The sequence below is a fragment of the Callorhinus ursinus genome, unplaced genomic scaffold, assembly GCF_003265705.2.
Source record: "Callorhinus ursinus isolate GAN/ISIS: 27379988/994484 unplaced genomic scaffold, GSC_fseal_2.0 scaffold9, whole genome shotgun sequence".
Classification (NCBI taxonomy): domain Eukaryota; kingdom Metazoa; phylum Chordata; class Mammalia; order Carnivora; family Otariidae; genus Callorhinus; species Callorhinus ursinus.
The window spans coordinates 30,378,823-30,404,463 of record NW_027397071.1 but is presented as its reverse complement, the minus strand read 5'-3'; the positions used below and the strand labels follow the sequence as shown (position 1 = coordinate 30,404,463).

The following is a 25,641-nucleotide window of genomic DNA, read 5'->3' as shown; positions in this document are numbered from 1 at the left end:
AACTGACGTCTCCAACTCTAATCTACTGCCACAGGGATCATTCTAGCTTTTGCTTACCAATAAACTCTCACTCCAACAATGAGAAACCCAGCTTCTACCATCTGCCATCCATTTACTTAATTGCTCAATTCCAGTACAGAAATATCAGAATTGTTAACCCGCGTCTCCAAGGGAAACAATATTGTCTGCTATATTTCGGTGTCTATGTACTATTTCTTTTTCTTTTAATCTTACAGGTTCCAATCACTTCCAAAGTTATGTAGGTCAGCAGCAGCTCTCTCCCACCCCCTTCAGTGAGGTTGTTTCATACCTTGTAATAGATATATATATATTTTTAAATCATGTTCTGTTTTCCATCCTGGGACTCCCAATCTCCTAAATGATTTTTTTAAAAGTCTGCACACATTAAAGTTTACTTTTTGTGTTGCAATATTCTAAGGGTTTTGACAAATGCATAGTGTATGTGTCCATAATTACAGTGTCATACAGAATGGTTTCACTGCCCCACAAAATCCCCCTGCGCATCATGGATTCAACCCTCCCCCTTTCTCCCTGAACCCCTGGCAACCACAGCTTTTCACTGTCATGGCTTTACCTTTTCCAGAATGTCATATAATTGGAACCATACAGTAGTATTATGTAGCCCTTTCAGACTGGCTTTTTTCACTTACCAATATAGCCTGAAGATTCATCCAAGTCTTTTCATGGCTTGATAGCTCATGTCTTCTTACTGTGGATTTACATTCCTTTATATGAATCCATCATATAAAGGTCCTAATAAGGACAAATTGGTTGCTTTGACTTTGGGGTGATTATGAATAAAGCTGTGATGAACATTTACATGCAGATTGTTGTGTGGACATACGTGTTTTCAAGTCAGTTGAGTAAATATGTAGGAATATGACTGCTGGATTATATGGTAAAATTATGTTTAGATTTGAAAGAAACTGCCAAAGTGGCTGTGCTATTTTACAATCTTATTAGCAATACATAAATGTTTCTGTTGTTCTATATTCTTGGCAGCAATTGGTATTGTCAGTTTTTTGGACTTTAGCATTCTAATAGGTGGGTAGTGGTATCTCATTTTAATTTATAATTCCTAATGACAAATGACATTGAACATCTTTTCATATGTTTATTTGCCATCTGTTAATCTTCTTTAGTATGGAGTCTTTTCAGACCTTTTGCCCACTTTTTAGCCAGGTTGTTTGTTTTCTTATTGTTGAGTTTTAAGAGTTCTTTGTGTATTTTGGACAGAAGTCCTTTATCATATATGTTTTGCAAATACTTTCTCCCATGTGTGGCTTATCTTTCATTTTCTTAATAGTTTCCTTCACAAAGCAAGTTTTTAATTTTAATAAAGTGTATTTATCACATTTTTCTTTCATGAATCACGCTTGCGGTGTCATATTTAAAAACTTGTCGCCACTTATATTTTCTCTTATATTTTCCTCAAGAAGTTTTAGAGTTTTACATTTTATAGTTTGAGTTAATATTTCTGAAAAATGTAAGGCCTATGTCTAGGTTCATTTTTTTTGCTTGTGGACGTCCTATTGTTCCTATACCATTTATTGAAAAAATTATCCTTTCTCCATTAAATAGTGCTATGTACTGAATTGCATCTCCCCAAAATTCATACACTGAAGCTCTAACCCCCAATGTGGTAGTATCCGGAGGTGGGGTTTTTGAGAGATACTTAGTTGTAAGTGAGATTATGGGAGTTAGGGCCCTCATGTTGGGAATTATTGCCGTCATCAGAAGAGATACCAGAGACCTCACATTCTCTCTCTCTCCACACATGCACTCCAACAAAAGGCCATGTGAGCACAGTGAGAAGGTGGCCATCTGCAAGCCAGAAAGAGAGCCCTCACCAGAACTACCCAAGTTGGCACCTTGATCTCAGACTTACAGTTCTAGAACTGTAAGAAAATAGATGTCTGTTGTTTAAGCCACCTAATCTATGGTATTTTGTCATGGCCCATTAAGACAAATTAAGACAAATAACTTTTGCTCTTTTGTCAAAGATCAGTGGACCACATTTGTGTGGACCTATTTCTAGGCTTCCTACTTGGTTCTATTGATCTATGTGTCTTTTCTTTCATGAATACCATGCTGTACTGATTACTATAGCCTTATAATAAGTCTGGAAATCACGTATTGTGAGTCCTCCAACTTTGTTCTTCTTATTCAGTATTCTGTTGGTTATTCTAGGTTTCTTGCCTTTCCATTCACTCTTTAGAATCAGTTTGTTGATACCTATAAAATAGTTTGCTGGGATTTTGATTGGGAATGCATCAAGTATTTAGGGCAAGTAGGGAATAATTAATATCTTAACAATTTGGGTCTTCCAATCCATGAACATGAAATCTCTCATTTAGGTCTTCTTTCATTTCTTTCACCAGAATTTTGTAGTTTTCTACATATAGATCCTATACATATTTTGTAAAATTTATATGTAGGTTTATCTTCCTTCCTTTCATTGTTTTCTTTCTTTTTTTGGTTATTATAAATTTTTTTTAAAATTTCAAATTCAAATTGTTCATTACTGGTATTTGGGCAAGCAATTAACTTCTGTACTTTAACATTATGACCAAGATTTTGCTATACTTTATTAGTTCCAGGAGTTTTAATTTTTGTCTCAGTCAATTCTTTGGGATTTTCCTATGTAGATAATTATAATTGTATCATCTGCAAATAAAAACAGTGTTATTTCTTCCTTCTCAATCTGTGTATTTTTTATCTCCTCTTCTTGTCTTATTGAACTTACTAGGACTTTTGGTACAATGATGAATAGCAGTGGTGAGAGAGAACATCTTTGCCTTATTCCTGATCTTAGGGGAAAACAGTGCTACCATTAAGTATATGTTAGCAGTAGAATTCATTTTGTTTTGTAGGTGTTCTTTATTAAGTTGAGAAAGTTCCTCTCTATTCCTAGTTTTTGTTCAGAGCTGTCATCATGAATGAGTATTGGATTCTGTCAAATGCATTTTCTGCATATATTGATATGATCATATGATTTTCCTTCTTTAACTTGTTCATGTGGTAGATTATACTGAGTGATTTCCAAATGCTGAATCGGCACTGCATACCTGAAATAAATGCCACTTGATCATGCTGTATAATTCTTTTTCTACATTGTTGGATTCAATTTGCTAAAATTTTGTTGAGAATTTTTATATCTTTGTTCATGAGAGATATTGGCCTGTAGAGTTCCCTCCTAACGGTTTTACTTGGTTTTGGTCTTAAGGTAATACTGGCCTCATAAAGTGTTTCCTCTGCTTCTATCTTCTGGAAGAGACTATGGAGAATTGGTGTCATTTTTTCCTTAAATGTTGAGTAGAATTCACCAATTAAACTAACTGGGCCTGGTGTTTTATTACTTTGTTTTTAAAGGTTAATAATTACACTGAGATCAAGATGGAAAAGAGACTGTGAAACTAATGAGACTAGGGTACAGTATGGATGATGCAAACTGATATTCTCCACACATATGATATCTGTCAACACATTATACAGATATAAATATAGAAAAGAAGATCTTTATAGATGAAGATATAGTCTAGTGAGCATAATTTAAAAAAAATCCATTTCTTTTTCTTTCTGTCCTTAGCCAGCATCTCCTTTTTCTCAAATATAAAAATGAGTACCATTATCTCTCTCCTAAGTTCACATGGGTGTATAATTAGAAAATGCCAATTTTTTTGAGTTCCTAAAGGACTTAACATAGACATAAATACCACCTCCTTAAAGGAAATTTCTAAACTCTGATATTAAAGCATTTAAATATTTCTATACTTTCCAAATTTTCTCCAATGAATATGAATTAATTAGTTTTATAATTAGAAAAAAATTATAAGATAAACAGAAATCCACCATTGGCTATCATTTCTAGTTTATCGATGTAAAACAAGAAGCAAGTGTAAATACACAAGGAAGAGGTAAGAACTGCATTAGTTATACAAACAATAATGAAAATTATCACATTCAGCCTATGGTCACAGGCAATTTGAAACATTTACTTATGCTCTGCTAAAAAGTTTTTAATATTTCAATTATGGAGATCATACAATATAATTTTTAACTTAAGCATTTCTTTACAGTTCATTTCCAGGTGAGCTGTCAAGTCACATTAAGTACTGGGTGAAGTTAGGCATTACATTTCGCACTGCAATTCTTTCACTGTGAAGCCAAAATCTCACAATATGTTTTAAATTTGTTCTTTTCAAAGGTAATGCATCATTTCTTTCCTTGTCTTATTTTTCTTTCTAGATTTTCATTGGTTCATCTTTGCAAGCTGGCAACCTTCTAATAATTCAGTTTTTCCTAAGTATTTTATTCTGACTAACCTGAATTTGCAATCCTGCCTACCACCCCATCCCCAACCAACAACCTCCCACTTTAAGCTTCTGTGGCTAGCCACACCATCTCTCAGACATTTATATTTCTTTGATGGATAAACCAGAGCTAGACTTTTCCTAGTTTGTAATGAGTGCCTCAGCCAACACAAACAAAACATCACACATTTAATTAGAGAGTGCATTTTCAAGCAGTAGTATCAGAATACTCAGTTAAACAACTGTTTTCCAAGCCTGATCACCATCAAAAAATACATAACAGTTCTATATCAAATCTAGGATTTTACATCAATTAAATGCTTCTTTGCAAGAACCTAAATCCAAGGATAAGAAAAGTTATTATGATTTTCCAAGTTTAAAACCTCCCCCCTAAAGCACATACACTTAATATAGTTGGTGGGTTGTTTCAATACAAGGATAGCTTGTGGTCTTAAAGAACTCTGGATAAAGCTAAATTCAAATCTTGCATCCACCTTGTTTTAGCTGAGTGATCTTAGTCAAGAACAATTACCCAATTATCCCAGTTTCTCTACTGGAAAAACAGAGATTCATTCATTCTAAACATTCAGAAACTTTCATTCATTCAAAAAATATTTATGGAGTGTCCATTTCGTGTTAGGCACTATTCTAACTGCTGGAGATATAACAGTGAACAAAACAGATTAAGAGAAATCTTGCCCTAGTTGATTTTACATTATATTTATCACTAGTAGGAATAATTTCAGTACCTCTATCATAGGATTGCTGTGAGAATTAAATTAGTTATTACAGATCTAACAGTGTCTGGCACACAGCAAGAGCTCATTAAATGTTAACTGCCACCATCATCATCAACATCATCAGAGGATACTTATTTTTCATAAGTATTTTACCCATCCCTTGTCTCCTCAGAACCCAGGAATAATAAATTGAAATTAGGATTCCATGGGATATCAGTGAGCCTCAGTTTCCTCATCTGTAAAATGGTGATAATACTTGCCCTCTCTGCTCCACAGTGTTGGTATAAAAATCAAATGAGACAATTCATATGAAAGGGCTTCATAAACTATCAAGTGCTATGCCAATTAAAGATGTCATTATATAGCTCCTGGAATAAGTCCATGCAATCTGAAGTCCCTGAATATATGTTTACTGAATTAAATGTCAATTTATTGCCTAAGCAATTGCACAGCCACTGTTCAAGCAATCGCCAAAATGCTTGAGACCCAAGATAATAAACACTTACAAGTTGGTAACTAGCTACTGGTTTACTCAAACAACTTCTGCTAAGTTAATACTGGCTATCAATAAGTTACCTGATATCTCAAAGGTGCTGAAGAACATTACATTTTCTTTGCACACCCACTCAGGCTAAAATTTCTAAACCTTCCTATTAGCTTATGGATGATCTTAGTTCAAGTTCCTTATCTTACAGCTGAGGCAAATAAGGCTCAGAGAAGTTAAATAACTTTCTCAGGATCATAGCTAGTTAGTGTGGGCACCAGTTTCCATTTCACACTTAACCAAAGACAAGTACATCCTAGGTGTGTTCACAAATAAAACAGAATACAGGCCTCCGATTCTTATTTAAACCCTACACAGTTCTGTAGTGTATAAAGAGTTCATCATTCTTGTGGTTTTGTTTTTCTTCTTTAAAGTGGAAGGGACAATGGGAAGCAAGTTAGGAAAGAGGGTATTCTGTATTATGGCATGTTAGAAAATCTGATCATTTTCTGAAATTTTTTATCTGAAGCTTTAGATTTCTAGCTATCAAGGAGTCTGCTCAGAAGAAAGAAGCTAGTTGTGGAACTTTGTTTGGGGTTTTTATTCCAATTGGTTCTTATGGTAACTTGGATTCAAAGATGACTTTTATAGTTGTGAGACCTCTCTATAGAAATGGCATGTGTAAAATGTTTGTCTTGCCAGCCCCTGCAGGGCCAGTTCAAAGGGACAGACAGGAATAGTCATCTATTTCCTTACATGATTGGTAAACTGGGCATGCCTACATGACTGTCTGTTGTCAACTGCTCTTGGAAAACAAACAAACACGGTGAAATATCTTGTTTCTCTCTAAGGATGTTATGGAAGCAAGAGTGAGAAAAAGTGGAAGGGATAAAAAAGGTCATAACAGGGGTGGGTCCCTGATATTTGAGCATATTTTTTTTCTCTTTTTGCACCCTTCCCACCTCATAAACATTTATGTATTTCCTAACGAACTGTCCTCCCAAATATCCTAGGCGAGGGAGGCGGTTGGAAAGGCTCTCCTTCAGGTGTCATATGTCTCCCCCAACACTGAGATCTGAACATGAGTCCAAGAAGTATAATCTGAGGTACCGAGGCCCAACCCTTACAACATTTCTTGGCACCAACCCATATATCAGTCTCATTTGTTATGGAAGGTTATAGACTACTTGGCAGTCAGGTGTTAAACAGCTGAGTCCCGTATTGTCTACCCATATTAAGAACCCAAGTCGTTTGTGTCACCCAAGACTCTTCAAGGTATCCATGTGCCTTTCCAGACTTTTGAGAATCAAAGCTCAGGAGAGGGATATTATTGCCTGTGCAGATGTTTGCTCGGAGACAAACACTATTCAAGAAGGGTAAGGTTGTTGCCAGGTCAGTGAACGGATATCTGAGAAGGCAGTGAGAATGGTCTGTTCCCCACCAGCTTCCTGCAGCAAACTCAAGACAAGTAACCCCAGACAACACAAACAGACGGCAGCTTGCCTGTTTACTCCTGCTTGCCTGGATAGCAAAGAAAATGGTGCTTTATTCAGGATGCTGGAGCAGAGGCTCAAGATAGCCAGACTGAGTACCACCAAACAGGGAACTCCTCGATGGCATGACCTCTCCTCCATCTCCCATTTTCTTTTCCCTAGGGGCTAACACAGTGCAGCATATAAAGCAGACCCTCAGCTAACTTATACTAAACTAGTGAGAAGACTCCCCAGTATCCCTCCCAAAGCTAGGATTCTGAGATGTCTAAGAAACACTAGAACACAGAGATAATGTAAATTCTATTGGTATAGTGGCTTCTAAATATAGTCAAATCTATTTTATTTTTGCATGGATTACTCATGGGCCGATTTTTATTGCCAGTGGATTCTACCCTGACTGGAATGATAAAAGAACACCATATCCCTTTATGGCACAATTGAATTATATTCAGGAAATGTGGTTATTTTAATATTATTGTAAACCAAACATAATTAAGAATGTGAATCTTCCCTGGAAAGTATCACATGATGCACTCCAGAAGCAAATACAAATGAATTTTAGTTTACTTGATGATTTGGCTTACCTCTTCCACCTTCTATTAGTTAATTCAAATGGTTAGTATTAAAGGCATCTATAAAATCAACAGAATTTTTCAGTTTTCATTCTGGTATTTTAGCATCTTGAAGGCACAGTGTGGTGAAAGCAAATTAGGGGCATGAACTCATCAAGACTTGGGCTGATTCCCACAAACCCAAACCAGCAAAACAAACAATACTTCAGACCTTATAATTCCCCATTCAGTTTTGGCTTAAACTTACTGGTTCAGAGAAGATGACTGCAAACCATGGAATCCACTCTGTGACATTGATATTTACACTGTGTGATACAAATCCGTGTAAAAAAAACCCAGTTTGGGGCCACGCTTCCAGGCTGTGTGTGTTTGTATATGTACAGGATTCAATTTAGTTTTTGTTTTTAAGTTCCAATATGTGCCACTTAGTGATTTTCATGGAATGGCTGAGGTACCAAGAAGAGTTTCAATTAGGAGGTAAAACATTGAAGACCTGGCAGGGGACCTGAGCTAACAGAGGAGCAATGTGGGTTTGAGCTTGGCTGAGGGGATGAGAGAGGGCTTTCTTCTTTACCTCTGCATATGAAACTACCTCCCCTCAATGACTTCTGAAAAACACATTAGGTATTTGGTTGACATTTGTAGAGATTCCTGTCCTTAATGCTAAACAACAATGATAACTGCAACAATATATATCTAGCATTCAGACTGTGAACATAATTAGAATTTGAATTAACTAATTAATTAATTAATACACAGAATTATAAGGAGTTTCACAGGTATTGTCGATTCAACAACTAGGAAAGCACATAATATGCATAAAACTTGTACTAAAATCTTAAGCTAAAAAAATTAAGCAAATTTTAAAAAATCTCATTCTATATTTTATACCATTCTTTCATAAAAATACCATTAAAATCACCCATGTTCTTGCATTAAAACAAGAAAGAAGGGAAGAAAGAAAGAAAGAAAGAAAGAAAGAAAGAAAGAAAGAAAGAAAGAAAAGAAAAGAAAAGAAAAGAGAAGAGAAGAAAATGAAGAAAGGAGGAAGGCAGGGAGGAAAGAAAGAAAAGCATATCGTTTAGAGAGGAAGAAGTAAAACTGTTTTTTCAGATGACATGATCACGTACATAGAAAGTCCACAAAAAAATCCTAATAAGTGAATTTAGCAAGGTTGCAGATATAAGATGTAAGACTGCAGAATGCAATTAATCAACTGTATTTCTATATACAGCAGTCCCCCTTAATCCATGGGGGATATGTTCCAAGATCCCCAGTGGATGTCTGAAACCTTGGATATATTGAACCCTACATATGTTATGTTTTTTCCTATACACACATGCCTATAATAAAGTTTAACTTATAAATTAGGCACAGTAAAAGTAACAAATAATAAAACAATTATAGCAATATACTGTAATAAAAGTTATGTGAATATGGTCTCTGCCTCTTCAAAATCTCAAAATTTCCCTCTTTCTCTCTCAAAATATCTTATGCTGTGCTTATTCTTCTTCTTGTGATGATGTGAGATGATAAAATGCTTATATGATGAGATGAAGTGAGGTGAATGATGCAGGCAGTGTGATATAGCATTAGGTTACTACTGACCTGATGATGATATGTCAGAAGGAGGATCATCTGCTTCTGAACCATGGTTGACTGTGGGTAACTGAAACCATGCAAAGCAAAACCATGGATAAAGAGGTGACTACTGTACTGGCAATAAACAAATGGAAAATAAATTTTAAAAAACAATACCACTTATAATAGCACTAAAAAAATCAACTAGTTAAGGAGACTATAAAACTACAAAATATTGCAGAAAGGCATTAAATAAGATCTAAATATACATTTGGGTCTTCTTTGTATGATTTAATATTGTTAAGATGTCATTTCTCCCAAAATTGATTTACAGTTTCAATATCATAAACACATTGTGTAAAAGGTAAATGAAAAAAAAATTGTGAAATTTTTTCAAAGGTACTCAAGCATACTATGAATATAATGGAATATTACTCAGAAATAAAAATGAATGACCTACTAATACTGGCACCAACATTAAGGAATTTCTAAAGGTTATGTTGAGCAAAATAAGCCCATACAAAACCTCCTACCCGGCAGTAATTAAGCAGTGCCCTCATCCTTCCCTTGCCAGAGTAATGTCAGAGGAAGTCAGCTAAAATAGAAGATTTAACAAAATCCAGAGTCTTATAACATAATACCTAAAAGGTTCAGGTTTCAATTCAAAATCACCCATCATCCCCAGGATAAGGAAAAGCACAATTTGAATTATGTTCAACAGATACCAACAATCAAAAGATACCAACATTGAGATGACAGAGATCTTAGAATTATATGGCAAAGATTTTAAAGTAGTCATCACAAAATACTTCAATGAGAAATTACAAACATGCTGGAAACAAATGAAAAAATTGAAAGTTGCAGCAAAGAGCAGAAGATACAAAGAACCAACTGAACCTGTGGGACTATAAAAAAAGTTGTAATATTCATGTCATCACAATCCCAGATGGAGAGAAGGAAGAAAGTAAGGTTGAGAAAGCACTCAAAGAAATAATGGCTGAAAACTTCCCAAAGGTGGCAAAAGTATAAACCTACAGATATAAAAAGCTGAATGAATTCCAAACAAGATAAACTAAAAAAAAAAAAAAAAATCCACACCAAGACACATCACAGTCAAGCTTCTGAAAACTACAGCGAAATGACAAGTTATCTATAGAGGGAAAACAATTTGAAAGACAGTGGATTTTTTATCGGAAACTATGGAGACTGGAAGAAAATGGCACATTTTTCAACTGCTGAATAAAAAATTGTCAATCCAGAGCCCAAATTTGATGAATTTTCCATGAAAATGTCCCTCAGGAATGGAGAGAAAATAAGACATTCCCAGATAAATGAAAAATAAGAGTATTTGTCACCAGCAGACCTACCCTAAAAAATAGTTAAACCAAGTTCTCTAAGTAAAAAGGAAATAATAAAAGAAGGAATCTTGAAACATTAGGAAAGAAGAAAGAGCAACAGATAATACAAATATGAGTAAATTCAATACCATTCTTTTCTCGAGTATTCTAAATAATGTTTGACATTTGAAGCAAAACTTATAATGTGATTTGATGTGATTCTAAATGTATGTAGAGGAAGTATTTAAGACAATTATAAATGCAGGAAGGTAAAAGGAAGTAAAGGATGATAAAGTTTCTATACCTCCCTCAAACTGATAAAATGTAAAAACCAATAGACTGTGATAAGTTATGTATATGTAATATACTACCTAGAGCACTCACTGTAAAAGCTATACAGAGACATACTCAAAAACACTAAACATAAATTAAAAACTCTAATAACTATTTGAGTAATCCACAGGAAGGCAGGAAAAAGAACACAGAGAAATGAAAAACAGAACAAACAGAAAACAAAAAATAAAATGGCTGACACATCTCTAAAATATCAATAATTACATTGACCACAACTGGTCTAAATAAACCAATTAAAAGTCAAAGATTGGCAAAGTGGATTAAAAATGTAACACAACTATATGCTGTCCACTAAAAGCTCACTTCAAACATAATGGTATAGGTAGGTTCAAAATGAAAGGGAGGAAAAAGATATATCATGCAAACCTTAGTCAAAAGAAAATAGGAGTAGCTATATTAATGTCAGATAAAGTAGACTTCAGACCAAAGAAAACTACCAGAGACAGAAAGAGATACTAAAAAATGGTAGAAAGGTCCATCCAGAAGACATGGCAATCTGAATGGCCATGCATCAAACCACAGAGCAGCAAAATATGTGAAACAAAAACTGATAGAACTGAAAAGGGAAACTGACAAATCAACAGTTATAGTTGGAAACTCAGCATCTCCCTCTCAGGAATTGATAGAACAACTAGACATAAAATAGCAAGGATATAGAAGAACACACCACCATCAACCAACAGCATCTAATTGACATTTATAGAATACCCAACAATGGCAGAATACCCATTCTTCTCAAGTGCCCACAGAACCTATACTAAGACATGTTTAACTTAGTATACTGTGGGCCAAAAAGTAAACCTCATCAAATTTGAAAGAACTGAAAATATATAGTGTGTTCTCTGACCACAATGGACTCAAACCTAAAACTAACAACAGAAAGATAACAGGAAAAGTTTCAAACCCTTGGAAATGAAACGACACACTTCTAAACAGTCAATGGGTCAAAGAGGAAGTCTCAGGAGAAAGTGAAAAATACACTGAAATAGAACAAAAATGAAAATACAAAATATCGAAAGTTGTAGGATAGAGCTAAAGCAGTGCTAAAGAATGCTTTTCTTTCTTAGATCAGGAACAAAGCAAGGATATTCACTGTCACAACACACTCTTATTTAACACAGTACTATAGAAGTTTTTAAAGTTTTCATTTATCGGGCGCCTGGGTGGCTCAGTTGGTTAAGTGACTGCCTTCGGCTCAGGTCATGATCCTGGAGTCCCGGGATCAAGTCCCACATCGGGCTCTCTGCTCAGCAGGGAGTCTGCTTCTCCCTCTGACCCTCTTCCCTCTCGTGCCTTCTATCTCTCATTCTCTCTCTCTCTGAAATAAATAAATAAAATCTTTAAAAAAAAATAAAGTTTTCATTTATCTAGAATAAATGCATACAAACATACACAACACAGACACACACCCCTAAAAGTAATAAAATTATCTTAAAAAGCAAATAAATGTTCATCTTGTCTCAGATGTCAACACTTCTGGTAAGTCTTCCTGGATCCACCTATTTTAGACAGTATTTCTCTTAGTCATAATTCTTATCACTGTTACATTTGTCTGTTTATTTTTTTCCTACCCTTAGTCCCAGTACACTATGGTGGAGTGTCTAGCACACTGACCTCATGTAGGTCCTTTATCGTAAGAGTTGGCTGGATAACACAACCTAAGTCAAAAGGGAATTGTCATCAGAACCTCAATTACCATGAACTTTTTGGAGAAAATCCATCTCACTGCCACTGATTTGAGAGGCAGTGGATAAACTTTGAATCTTGATTTTCACTGTTTCTACCTGGGTACCAATCTGGGAATCTCTGCTCTCTCCTTTCTTTCTTTGATAGCTTTTGTGTGAGGTGGTAGCAGTGCCCTTCACCCTCCAGGTTCCTAATTTTTAAATGCATTTCTTGCTTAATGTTATGAGAGAGAGTTGGTCATGACAGTTGGTCTTTCCGTTTCTCATAGTTTATCATCTCATTGAGTTCTACACAAGCCCCTACTGCTCCCCCCCACCCCCACAAAAAGCTTGCTCATAAAATAGACTGTTGAACACAAGAAAATGGGAGGCAGTCTGGTTCCTTCCTCCTGCTCCACAGTCTCAATTCAGGGCTGGCCATCAATTCCAATGCTTCCCGTGAGTTCAATTCAATTATAAAAAGATATTCATTATGTGGCAATACAATGTCAATGAGCCCTACGAGGCTTATTTGACCCAGATGCAAACCGAAACTCTACAAGCACTCAGATGTCTATTTGGATTCTCTTCTTACCATACATGGTGCTTTGCTGTGCATGAAAGAAATGATTTATCTCTGCCATACCACTGGAAAGAAGCAGCATCCTCTGGTAATGGAGAGTTTTCTGAATTTTAATAAGGTAATGGGAGGGGATAAAAGAATGGCAAACAATGGTTGTAGTAAAGTATTAGGCTAAAAGCTAGAGCTGCAGGGTCAAAAAGCCCAGTTTAGGGACCCAGGTGGCTCAGTCATGTCTGACTCTTGGTTTCAGCTCAGGTCATGATCTCAAGGTTGTGAGATCGAGCCCCACGTCAGGCTCTGCACTCAGCACAGTCTGCTTCAGATTCCTTTTTTTTTTTTTTTTTAAGATTTTTATTTATTTATTTGACACAGAGAGAGAGAGAGAGTACAAGCAGGGGGAGCAGCAGGCTTCCTGATGAGCAAGGAGCCTGATGCAGGACTCCATCCCAGGACCCTGGGATCATGGCCCGAGCCGAAGGCAGACGCCTAACCGACTGAGCCACCCAGGAGCCCCACTGCTTAAGAGTCTCTCCCTCTCCCTCCAGCTCTCTCTCTCTCTTTCTCTCAAATAAATAAAATCTTAAAAAAAAAAAAACCCAGTTTGGAATCAAGTTTTCACCATGTACTAGTGTGCAATCTCGGGCAAATTACTTAATCTCTTGAAGCATTGTTTTTGCTGCTTGTAAAATGTGAATATTAACAACTGTCTCCAAGGATTGAGATAAGACCTCTCAAGTCACTGGCATACAGTAAACACTCCCTAGATGGCATTAGTGATTGTCATAGTCAACTGTCTGAACTTTGCCTTATAACCTGGCATTGTAGTAATGTACCAGGATCCCTGGTGCAGGTTACAGCATCCTTCTGGAGAGCAGAGATTGGAGACACAGTTACTTATGGAAGTAAGATTAAGTAGCATAAGACCCCGCTGCTCATGTATGATGAAGTAAACTCAAAATTAGGAATTAAGGGCCATGTCTATACTCCCCAAATCTAGTGCCATATTTTAAAATCAGAAAATGTACTAGGCTGGTGCCTTTATAGACCAGTATGCAATATATAAGATGATTAGAAACAAGGTACAGAGTCTTTGGCCTTCCCACTGTAAATCCTGCAGATTATTTTAGCTTCAAGAACACAATGAAAATATGAGATTTGGGAAATAAGGCAGAGGACATTCCAGACAAAACCATAATAATTTATTTTACTAGCACATAAAATAATATTCCCTATTACCTCTCAAAGATGTAAGAGGCTTTTAGTATTTAAATTTTATTTTCTAAAAGTGCATTTTCATAAACTTGAGAAAAATATGCAAGATTTTTAAAAATACCAAGGTGCTATATTTTATTTTCTAGCACATGAAAATCACCAAGACAGCCAAAGGAGAAAAATCCTGCTTTGTCCTTACCACCACCGTACTCTTCCTAGGAAGGTGAACCTGCCTCTTTTCTATGCCATCAAACAGGTATTTGCCATACCAGAGCTAGTAACTTCTATTAATGCCTTTCAAGTGGATTTAGTATTTCAGAGAACACAAGAGTGCAGTGTACTCAAGTGGATAATGAAGGTTTGGGCAGACACATTTTGGGAAAGCTGTGCTCTATCATTAATAGAAATGATGAGAAGGTGATCACGTATGGTTGGTGCTGGGAAAACAGGTGCCATGGCAACAATGGCACACTGTGAACCTTGGTGAGAGCTGGCTCAGGAACCAGCTGGCGCTGACACTGTAGGAGTTCTGCTGCCAGTGTTGGTAATGGTGCTGAGCGTCTCTCCAGGCTGCACTGTCTCAGGGGTGAACCGATCATCTAGATAAGTATTATGATGGAGATGAGGAGGGGTGTGGAGTGGGAGAACTTGAAAATTCTGGGTTTGGGAGAGCGAGCATGGAAGCTCTCCAGCAATACAGGGCTATTACTGGTAAGAAGAGAGGCTCTTGCCATTTGCAATGATGTGGATGGAACTGGAGGGTATTATGCTGAGCGAAATAAGACAATCAGAGAAAGACATGTATCACATGACCTCACTGATATGAGGAATTCTTAATCTCAGGAAACAAACTGAGGGTTGCTGGAGTGGTGGGGGGTGGGAGGGACGGGGTGGCTGGGTGATAGACATTGGGGAGGGTATGTGCTATGGTGAGCACTGTGAATTGTGTAAGACTGATGAATCACAGATCTGTACCTCTGAAACAAATAATACATTATATGTTAAAAACAAAAAAAGAGAAAATAGTAGGAGGGGAAGAATGAAGAGGGGGAAAGCGGAGGGGGAGACGAACCATGAGAAACTATGGACTCTGAAAAACAAACTGAGGGTTCTAGAGGGGACAGGGGTGGGGGGATGGATTAGCCTGGTGATGGGTATTGAGGAGGGCACGTTCTGCATGGAGCACTGGGTGTTATACACAAACAATGAATCATGGAACACTACATCAAAAACTAATGATGTAAGGTACGGTGATATAACATAACAACAACAACAACAAAAGAATGGGGGGGGAAGAAGAGAGGCTCTGAAAAGGGATGAAGATCACAACTGTGGAGAGATGGATGTTGCTGACAGCTTGTCCTTCTTGCACATGTGTGCCCAGGGCTAGCCCTATTGCCTGAAGCTGAGACAGGAGTATATCTACTCCAAAGAGGCTCATGGTACCATGATAAACAAGTGCACAAATTCTTTGACATTCCTCCAGCCAAAGGTAAAACCCAATTCCCCTTCCCTTGACTATGGGCCAGACTTAGTGGCTTGCTTCTCATTAAAAAACGGTGGTATTGCATGATTTCTGAGACTTGATTAGAAAAGTCAATACAGCTTCCATCTGGCTTTCTCTCTCCTTTTCTCTCTCTCTGACTCTGTCTCTTAGGTGTCCTGAGCCAACATACAGGAACCCCAGCAACTCTGACATCACCATACTGGAGGGACCACAAGCAAATTCACATAAAGATGGGGAGAGAGGCCTGTGGAGCCTCAGCTGTGGTAGTCTCCAGCTATTTGAGTCTTTCCAGTACCAACTGCCAGAATTGTAAATAATTATTTTTTGAGCCACACCAGCTGACACCAAGCAAAGCAGCGACAAGCTATCCCCACTAAGTTCTGCCCAAATTGCAGATTCATGAACAAATTAAATTCTGTCATTGCTTTAAGCCACTAAGTTTTGGAATAATTTTTTATGCAGCATGAAAGAACCAGAACAAGGATTGGGATGATGGCAGAAGGTTTTCAAAAGGCCCTTAGCTTTTGAGGTATGACATATAATATCCAGAGAGCTCTGCTGAGCAGCCAAGGGTAGGCCAAAATATAACTTCTTATGAGAAACTAGTGGAGAAGGTGAGTACCAAGTTCTAGAATAGGATGATAATGAAAAGGGTGGGGTTTTTGTTGTTGTTGTTGTTGTTTTAAGTAGGCTCCACGCCCAGCATGGAACCCAACTAGGGGCTTGAACTCACCACCCTGAGATCAAGACCTGAGCTGAGATAAAGAGTTGGGTGCTTAGCCAACTGTGCCACCCAGGCACCCCAAAAAGGATAGGTTTTGGATTCAAGACAGACCAAATCTGAATCTAAACAACTCCAATCTTCACTAATTTTGTGATCTTGGTCAAGTTACTTCACTTTAACTTGTCCATCTGGAAAACTATGAAAACAGAATCAAATTCATAGAGTTATTAGAAGGATTAATTGAACTGACAGTAAGTACATAATGGTGACTGTTATCACCATTAATTAATGGTGACTATTATTATTATTATTTATGCAGTTTTCCAATCATTGCATTCAACCATAATTAGCAGTGGTGGAATACTAATGTTCTAGCTGATGCTGGTTATCAATGCATTCTAAACAGACAATTCCACCAATTAATTGAGAATTTTCCACTCTATCCTCTATAATATTCTCATCACTGTGCCAGAACCATGGAAACTGTAGAAGGTGTAGACTTTCACCCTGGGAAGCCAACAATCTAAACATCCCAGACTGGAGTTGCAAGTTTTCAACAAGTGACTTCAGCTTCCCAAGCGTCCGATGCAGTTATGACCTCCAAGCCTTCCTGCCAATGGGCTGCAATGTTGTGGAAAAGGCTTTTATCACAATCTCCGGCTGCTACAGAGATTTATTCATATTATACATATCATGAATATGTAGCAATCAATATATTACATATTATGCTCTTTTCTATTTTCTTATATCTAATATTTAATATCAAATATTAATATATAATTTCTGAAACTCTCTGCTCTTTAAAACAAATTTCAATTGCCTAATTACTAAACACTAAAAAGTGCTTTCCATGTAAAATTTAGAAGCAATTTAATATACAGTTCAACTAATACTCATTGAGCAACTATTAGGACCTGGTATAATCTGGTGAAAATGATTAAACTAAAATTTAAATCTAGTGGAGTAATCTAGGATCTCATAAGAATAATAAGATAATTTTTTGTTAATGAATGAAGTTCAATAATTAATTTTCCTATGTTAAGTAATATTAACTTTTAAACAATGATCAAAAAGCAAATTCTAGTATTAATTCATAATACTAATAAGACTACAGCATTTTAAATTGTTCAGAGAGCAGCCGTTGATATGATGTCTCATAGCTCTACATAGAGCAGTTTATATTTTACTGAAAAAAATGCACAGTTTTAATTAAAGAACTGGATAATTGGGGTACCTGAGTGGCTCAGTCGGTTTAGCATCTGCCTTTGGCTCAGGTCATGATCTCAGGGTCCTGGGATCGAGCCCCGCATCCGGCTCAGTGGGAAACCTGCTTCTCCCTCTCCCCCACTTGTGTTCCCTCTCTCGCTGTCTCTTTCTGTCAAATAAATAAATAAAATCTTAAAAAAAAAAAAGAGCTGGATAATTATCCAGGTTGAAACAAAACAAAAGCTATCATGGGCTTTAAAAACCTTTAGTTTCACATAAATTTTGCCCAGCTTATTAAGATTTTTTCTTTCCATTACTTTTGACAGTATTGAATATTGATATCTGATGTTTATGAGCATTAAGTAACCTGAAAAGAAACAGAAAATATTGTGGATTTGAGGTATTTTAAATATCTAATAATTTTTTTCTAATCAAGAGCATGCTTTTTCTTTAAGGCAAAGTTTGATTTTTTTTTTTTTTTAATCCCTGAAAATCTGCAATTTTCTTTACAGGTCCAAACAACTCCATCCTCTTTGGCTATTAGCCTCTCTCTTCTTCAACTTTCCCATATCCCTCTAAAATTGATGTGCAATACCTAAATTGTACTGTGAGCTTATAAAGGGGTCCAACCAGTGGTGAGGAGCAGCGAAGGATCACTATACAGTCCTACGAATCGTCTTCTGGAACTTGGAAGTTTCTTTTTCATCTTTGGCCTTACACAGTAATACTCTCAATAACTCTTGTCTTTGAAGGGGCTGAAGAATGTTATGTAAAACTATTCAAGCTTCAACTTTTCATAGGTCAGAAATACCCAGGGGCTTTGGTTTTTAATGTAACTTCCTTAGATAAAAACCAGTTTCCTTTTTCCAATCCGGGAAGTGGATGTCTGTAATACAACATAAATTACACAGTTTCTGATTTTACTGTCTAGACACCATCAACCCCATTAACACTACCTTCTCTGTCAAAAGTCTGGGCAGGGCCCAAAAAAAACTGATGTTCAACTAAGCTCGGAAATATATTCCTTCCAACTAAAGCTGGCAGGACTCTGGTGAGCACATTTGAAGCCAACAAAAAAGTAGGGTTGGAAAATTAAGAATGGTTTAAAAAAAGAAAAAGAGGGCAAGTACAAAACCCCTTCACAAATTAACAAGGCTCAATGGCATCAAGTACTTGAAATGTTTCCATCTCCACCTCAACTTCCAAATAAAGTAGAATATCAGCTTTGCAGATAAATGCAGACGTTTTTATAGTCTCCCCATTCTCAAGAGAGGTTCTGCTATCTGACAAACAGATAATGAGAGAATTAAAGTGCCTGCTCAAGAGGATAGCTCTGCTCACCTGAATTTTTACAGTTCCTCTTCTCTGAGCTCAAAGTTATCCTACAGTACACACAGGAATATTAGAGTTTGGAAAGAGAAGGCAAGAAATCAGATGCTTGTTCAGGGATAGAGAGTTACAGAACTGTATGAGGACTGAAAATTCATTACCCTTCTTGGATCACCCAACTACTTTCCTCTGAACCAGTTGAGGAAATGCTATATTATCCTAATAATAACAGGAGTGAAAAACAGTAATGGCAGCTATCATTCATTGAATAACTACTATGTGTTAGGCTCTATACCAGACGTTTCACATTTACTATCCTCACAATAACATAGCTTTCAACTCTATGACATGTTTGCTACAGAGCAGAAAGGAGAAGGTCTGTCTTGAATCAAATATCCAGGAGGATTATTTTCTGAATTTTCAGAAGGTTGATTTTGATGATATGTTTATATATAGCACTTTCACAATAAAAAGATTTTTCACATTTTTAAAAATTTCATCTTCACAAAAGCTTTAAGCAGCAGGAATCATTATCCCTATTTTACATATGAGAAAACCAAAGTTCAGGGAGACTGTGACCAAAGTCACACATTCATAAAGAACAAGTCAAGGCTTAAACACAGGTGCCTTGATTCCAACTCCTATGTTCTTCCCACTCCACCCAAGCTGCCACCTATTATATGGCCCCACAGAATGGGTTCCAAGAATATTGCACATGTTAAGCTGTATAGAACACTGTCTACTCAATGCAATGAACATTAGTTGAGCCCCTAAAGTGTACCACTTACTGTGCTCAGGGCTGGAGGCTCAGAAGTGAAAAAAAAGAGAAAGTGGTGACGTAGGAAAGAGTTCATAGTTTAGTGAGGGACAACATCATGAGTGTATGTGCTAGCCAAAGTACAGGGGCCACAGAGTCTGCGAAAGCTTCAAGGAAGGAGGACATCTGAGCCAGCTTTAGTAGAATGAGTTCAGAAGTTCAGGAGGCACTCTTTTTTAATCATCAAGATAGAAAGGTAAGGGGCACCTGGGGGGCTCAGTTGGTTAAGCATCTGTCTGCCTTTGGCCCAGGTTGGGCTCCCTGCTCAGGGGGAGTCTGCTGCTCCTTCTCCCTCTCCCTCTGCCCTCTTCCGGCTCATGCTCACTCTCTCTCTCTCAAATAAATAAATAATCTTTAAAAAAAGAAAGAAAGGTAAAAGATTACTATTCATGCAATGTAAGTGCTGTGCCCAAGACCAAATATTTAGGAAGCTTGATATATGTGGCTTTGCAAGCCAAACCACAGGACATCAAATTAGGAGAGATGGTTAATGTTAGAAGCAAGTGAAGATGCGCAAAAGAATAAAGAGGGTTCTTCCCTCTTCCTTCCCTCCCTCCTTCCTGAAGGGTATATACTCAGTGAAAAGATCAGGTTATATTTTAAAGCCAAATAAATCATTCCAAACAGTTAAATGTCATCTGCAACTCTGTCCATTTGTTACAATGGCAAACCAAAACATTACAGCCCAGTAAAGATGTCTGGAATGTCCAGATGCTTGTTGTCTGGTGCATTTCTAATTGGGGCTAGTTAGAAGTTGAGATACTCATGCTGAGCTCTATTGCCCCAGAGACTGCTTATGAACTTTCCTACTGGAGTGTTTTCAGACTTTTTTTTTAAAGATTTTATTTATTTATTTGAGAGAGAGAGAGAGAGTACACATGAGAGAGCATGAGTGGGGGGAGGGGCAGAAGGAGAGGGAGAAACAGACTTCCCACTGAGCAGGAGCCCAAAGTGGGGCTTGATCCCGGGACCCCGAAATCATGACCTGAGCTAGACACTTAATGGACTGAGCCACCGAGGTGCCCCCTTATTAAAGTGCTTTCAGAAAGAGGGAAAGCCTGAAAATCAGGCTTGTTCAGTGGTTCAACTCCATTTCGAGTCCACCTTTTGTCCTATTCTTTGACAATCTCACTTAAAAGACATCAAGGTGGAACTCCCACCTATGGGAGACCCCATCTCTCTCTCTCTACATCTCCTTCAAACCTCCCAACACCACCCCCAATCATCTGATTTATGGCCTAGCATCATGGAGATGTATTGTTTCTGGGTGCAAAGTGAAGATCTCATTTCTAGCCAGTTCTTCCCTCTTTTTCTTCCTTCTTCTCTCTTCCCATTTGCTCTTTTCCTTCTCAGTCACCACTCTCCTTGCAGCAATAGCTTTTTATGTCTTAGTTTTCACCTGGAGGTAGGAGAGAAGGGTTATAGGATAGGCCACCTTTCATCAGGAGAGAAAAGGAGGCCATCATCCCTGAATTTCAAAACTCGAAGGGACAAAAGACCACACTGTGGTCTCCTCACCCAGAGCTTTTTTTTGTTTTTCTTTCACTACAGTTCAGCATTCAGATTCACTTATAGCAGGAGGTAGCTAGTCAGATGTGAGACTCCAACCGCTGCCTGTCTCTCCATGCTGGAATCTGTCCTGTCTACAGACTCTGCAGCTCTGAGCAGACCTACACTGGTCTTTCTGAAACACAGCTGAATGAGCCATTACTGGGCGCCTGACACATATCCAGTCTATTCACAGGCTGGCCAACTACCTATGACTTGGTTGCCTGGCTCAAAAAATTAGAATGGGCCCATGAGACTCCCCGTTTGGGAATTGGAAACAGGGAAAATGGAAGTCTGAGTCACATTGATATGGTAAGTTAAGGGGATACGAGGTAAATTCTAGACCACAAGGAAGCCGAAGTTATTCGGAAACGGAGTAAGATAAAGCAGATCCACAGAGAAAAGAGAGAGCATGAGGAAAAGAGAGATTCCATGTTCCAAACGGTTTTCTGGTTTCCATTTGAGTATATTCTTACAATTTCCTTTTTTTTCTTGCAGCAGACATGGATAGGTCTCTGTTGTTTTTCCACAATCTACAATAATCTGACTAGAATACAAAATCATTGACCCAGTAAGATGATTGCTAGTCTTAGCCTGTAAGTAGATCAGATAGCTCCCTATCTAGTTCCAAAGCTTGCCAAAGGTTCAAATTGAGTTACCAGGAATTGTAAGTTTAGTCAGTCTGAGTTACGCAAAATGTTAACCAAAAGTTACACTGGCCTTTGCTGTCTGAATTTTGACAGGCTAATCCTCAATGGAAACACTGGAAAGATTTCTCTTCTGCAAAACTACCCTCTTCCTTCACAGTCAATCATCAAAACAAGCCAGCTCTGCCCCTGTATTTATCATTTTCTCTAACCCAAGGAAGTCATGGAGACTTTGTGCAGTGCTGTGTTCGGCAGTAAATATCAACCAGTTATGATTGGGAGCCAGACTCTTCATCATCCTTTCTTGTGAGAACATCAAGATCTATTAGTTTGAAGTTGTTATCCTGGATCATCAATCAGAGTTCATGTTTTTAGCATTGCTAATCCTGCTTTTTAATTCTCTCCATCACCTCTTTTCTAAAAGATAAAGAATGTCAGGAATTATTAAGAGTGAGACATTCTGAGGATCTGGTTTATTTCAGAGTTCTACAAAGGATCCACTTCCTCCTCACACCACCGCCTTTGTTTACAAGTGAATGTCTATCGCTCTCCTTCAGGGCCAATATTCACATGAAAAACATCTACATAAATGAGTGGTGTCATAATCTGAAGAAATGTGCTGTGCATCAACAGTGGCTCTAAGTTCCCACTACGGTTCAGGACACTCCAATGACTCAAATGACCTTTCTGCTAAAGGATTTGCATCACTTCCTTTGTTCTAGTTTTGCACTATATGGAATTACAATAAAGTGAATAATTTTTCTTCTACAGAAATCAACAAAAAACACCGGAAATCTACAAAAACAGTTTGACAGTTGAGATAACCACACTTTAATCTGCTTAAACACATTAAGATTACTTTTCTACCAGCAAATACCATTTTACTAAATCGTACTAAAGTCAGTTTAGTGAGAGTTCCAAGAACAGACTGATTTATTTAATTGAGACAGAAAAATAGCATTTAACTGATAGCTAATTACTATAGGAGGTGGGAAGGGAGAAGGAAAATTAAGGGTGTGCCCTAGTCAAGTCATTTTATTCCAAACTTCCTAATAGGTTGAACCTAACAGATACTTTAAAAACATAAGAGCATGTGTTGGATTTGAGGTTCAGTCAGCAGAATGGTCCACCAGGGCAAGGCCAGTGACCAGGGATGGTTCTAACTGTGGGCAGAAGGAAGATGAAGAGTCAGAACTGGCAGTGGCATCAGCGACTCCAGCAAAAGGGAACAGGCTGATGGGTCCATCCCAGCATAAGGCAGGCTAGTATTTGGCCTGACATTTACCAGGCAGATATATGAGAAGGCTGGCACAACATGGCACCAGAGAGTTTGGTGGTAAGCTTAAGGAAGTCTCCCATACATACAGGACTCTAGAGGTCAGTCTTGAGGTCTTCCACTGGGGATCCAGGCAGGTTATCAGCAAAGGAGATCAAGATATAAATGCAGTTAATGGAACCAGGGCACAACTTGAACATCTGAAATGAACAAGGGTCGTGTCAGAACAAGGCCAACAGCAGAAATGATGAGGCTGACCCACTACTGACTATTGACTATTGACGTATTCACTAAGGGGTCTTCTAAATTCCTCTGCTAATAGCCAGGCTGCTCCAAGAGCTTGGAACAGGATCAAGGCAGCTGATGAGAATGATGGATTTAAAGTGCTAACATACAATAAATACATGATAAACGATATTATGCTGTGGTTTGTTGTAGGGGACAGAATTAACCAGGAGAAGGTAGGTTGCCCTGGAAGGGGGGTCTATAAACCTGAAAACTAGACCCAGGCACACAGGGACAGATAGGTAGAAATCCAAGCAGGTAGACAGAATGAATAGCCAGAAAGCGTGATGGCAGAAACAAGTGGGAGGTGAGGTTGAGGGTTAGGAAAGAGGTGTGGTGGTGGTGGAGAGATGAACACTGCAGGGTCCAGAAGTCAGAAGAGACCAGAGATAAGTCCCCATGGGGCTAGAGTACAGGGGCAGGACTCTAGTCCTCTACAGAAGGGAGAAAAAATATTCATAAGAACAAAATCAGAGCTGTCCAAAGAGGATCAACAGTGTGGGAAATGTATGCATTTTCTTGAATATAGATAACACTGGTCCCAAATACAAAACTAGAGAGAGAGGAAGGGTAAGGAGTCAATGGCATAACCAAGCCATCACAGAAGTTAAGTGTCTTAGTTATGTGGTTAAGGGACACTGGAGGGCGCCTGGGTGGCTCAGTTGGTTAAGTGACTGCCTTCGGCTCAGGTCATGATCCTGGAGTCCCGGGATCGAGTCCCACATCGGGCTCCCTGCTCGGCGGGGAGTCTGCTTCTCCCTCTGACCCTCTTCCCTCTCATGCTCTCTATCTCTCATTCTCTCTCTCTAATAAATAAATAAATAAAATCTTTAAAAAAAAAAAAAGGGACACTGGAACCTAAAGCCAGACATGTCGTCCTACCCTCCCTCCTCTAGGGTACAAAGACAGTGAGATCTAGGCATGCTTCTATGTGTGTCCGGCTCCCTCAACCAAAGCTCTGGTGTACAGGAATTAGACAGGTTTGCAGCTTGCTAGTATTACGGTTTGTATTATGGCTTGTATTATAGTTTATACTGTTGGCCTGGGGTCTGTGTTACCAAATGAGACACATACAGAGTTAGGGTAACATCTATGTTGAAAATAGTGACAATTTCTTTCTTTCATGTATTACTCACGTAATTTTTCCTTTGATTTGGCTCCGGGAAGACTGAGCAAGAGTTAGTGTGGGTGTATGGATGGAATTAACCCTTGTTTTTTACTCCAGAGAGCCAGAGAAGTTTCCTTCCTTGAGCTGGAGCCATCCTAGGATTCCTGTTCGGACTCTTCCTCAGCATGCCCTTCTGTGTTTATAAGTTAAGGTCAAGGTTCTCCATGGGTTGCTTAACTAATTGGCAAGGAACCCTGCCAACAAATACCAAGCTCAGACTAAATGCATGGCTGGAGATGCTTGCCAGCTTCTCTGTGATTCTCCTTTTTATGGAAGGTTTTTGGGCTAACCTCAGGGATGAGGAGTAGAGAGATGGGTAGCTGCTGAGTTGAAACGATGTCTTCAGCCAGAGAAGACTTTGTCTTCTTCTCAATGTCCTCATTAATGGATTGGACAGCTGCTCTTTGGGGGCATCAAGCCTGTGACTTTGGTGTTTGCCTAACCCAAATTCTCTAATGGTTGGCACGGCTGTTTGTGCCTTTTGTGTGGTTTAGTGGCTAAATGCCCAGGTCTTGAAGTCAGAAAGACCAGGCTGTCCATCTCAGTTCTACTACTTAATAACTACTTAACCTTAAACAAGTCATGTAAACTCTCCTCAGTTTCCCCATTTGTAAAGTGGGGGGGGGGGCTATATGGCTGAGATGAAATAGGGTAAACAAAGCAGCAAACATAGTACAAAATAAGTGGTAGTCACATGTGCTCTTGAAGCATACCTAGCTCCCAAACTCTTTTATAGGGTGCATATTCTGATATAATTAGTCTCCTGGATCTAACTAAAGG

At 38.1% G+C, this 25,641-nt stretch overlaps 1 protein-coding gene across 2 annotated transcripts in view; it reads right to left on the bottom strand.

Annotated features, from left to right (window-relative positions):
• The window catches only part of DDAH1 (dimethylarginine dimethylaminohydrolase 1), a 133,201-nt gene that overhangs the window by 89,109 nt on the left and 18,451 nt on the right, over nucleotides 1-25,641 (bottom strand). Inside the window, exon 1 of one of the 2 annotated variants that reach the window (XM_073896390.1) lies at nucleotides 7,062-7,265. The exons of the other annotated variant lie outside the window; for it this stretch is intronic. The gene's annotated coding sequence lies outside the window, so the exon portion shown is untranslated. Of the gene's footprint in view, nucleotides 1-7,061; nucleotides 7,266-25,641 lie in introns of those variants that run through there. 2 annotated transcript variants of the gene reach the window in all.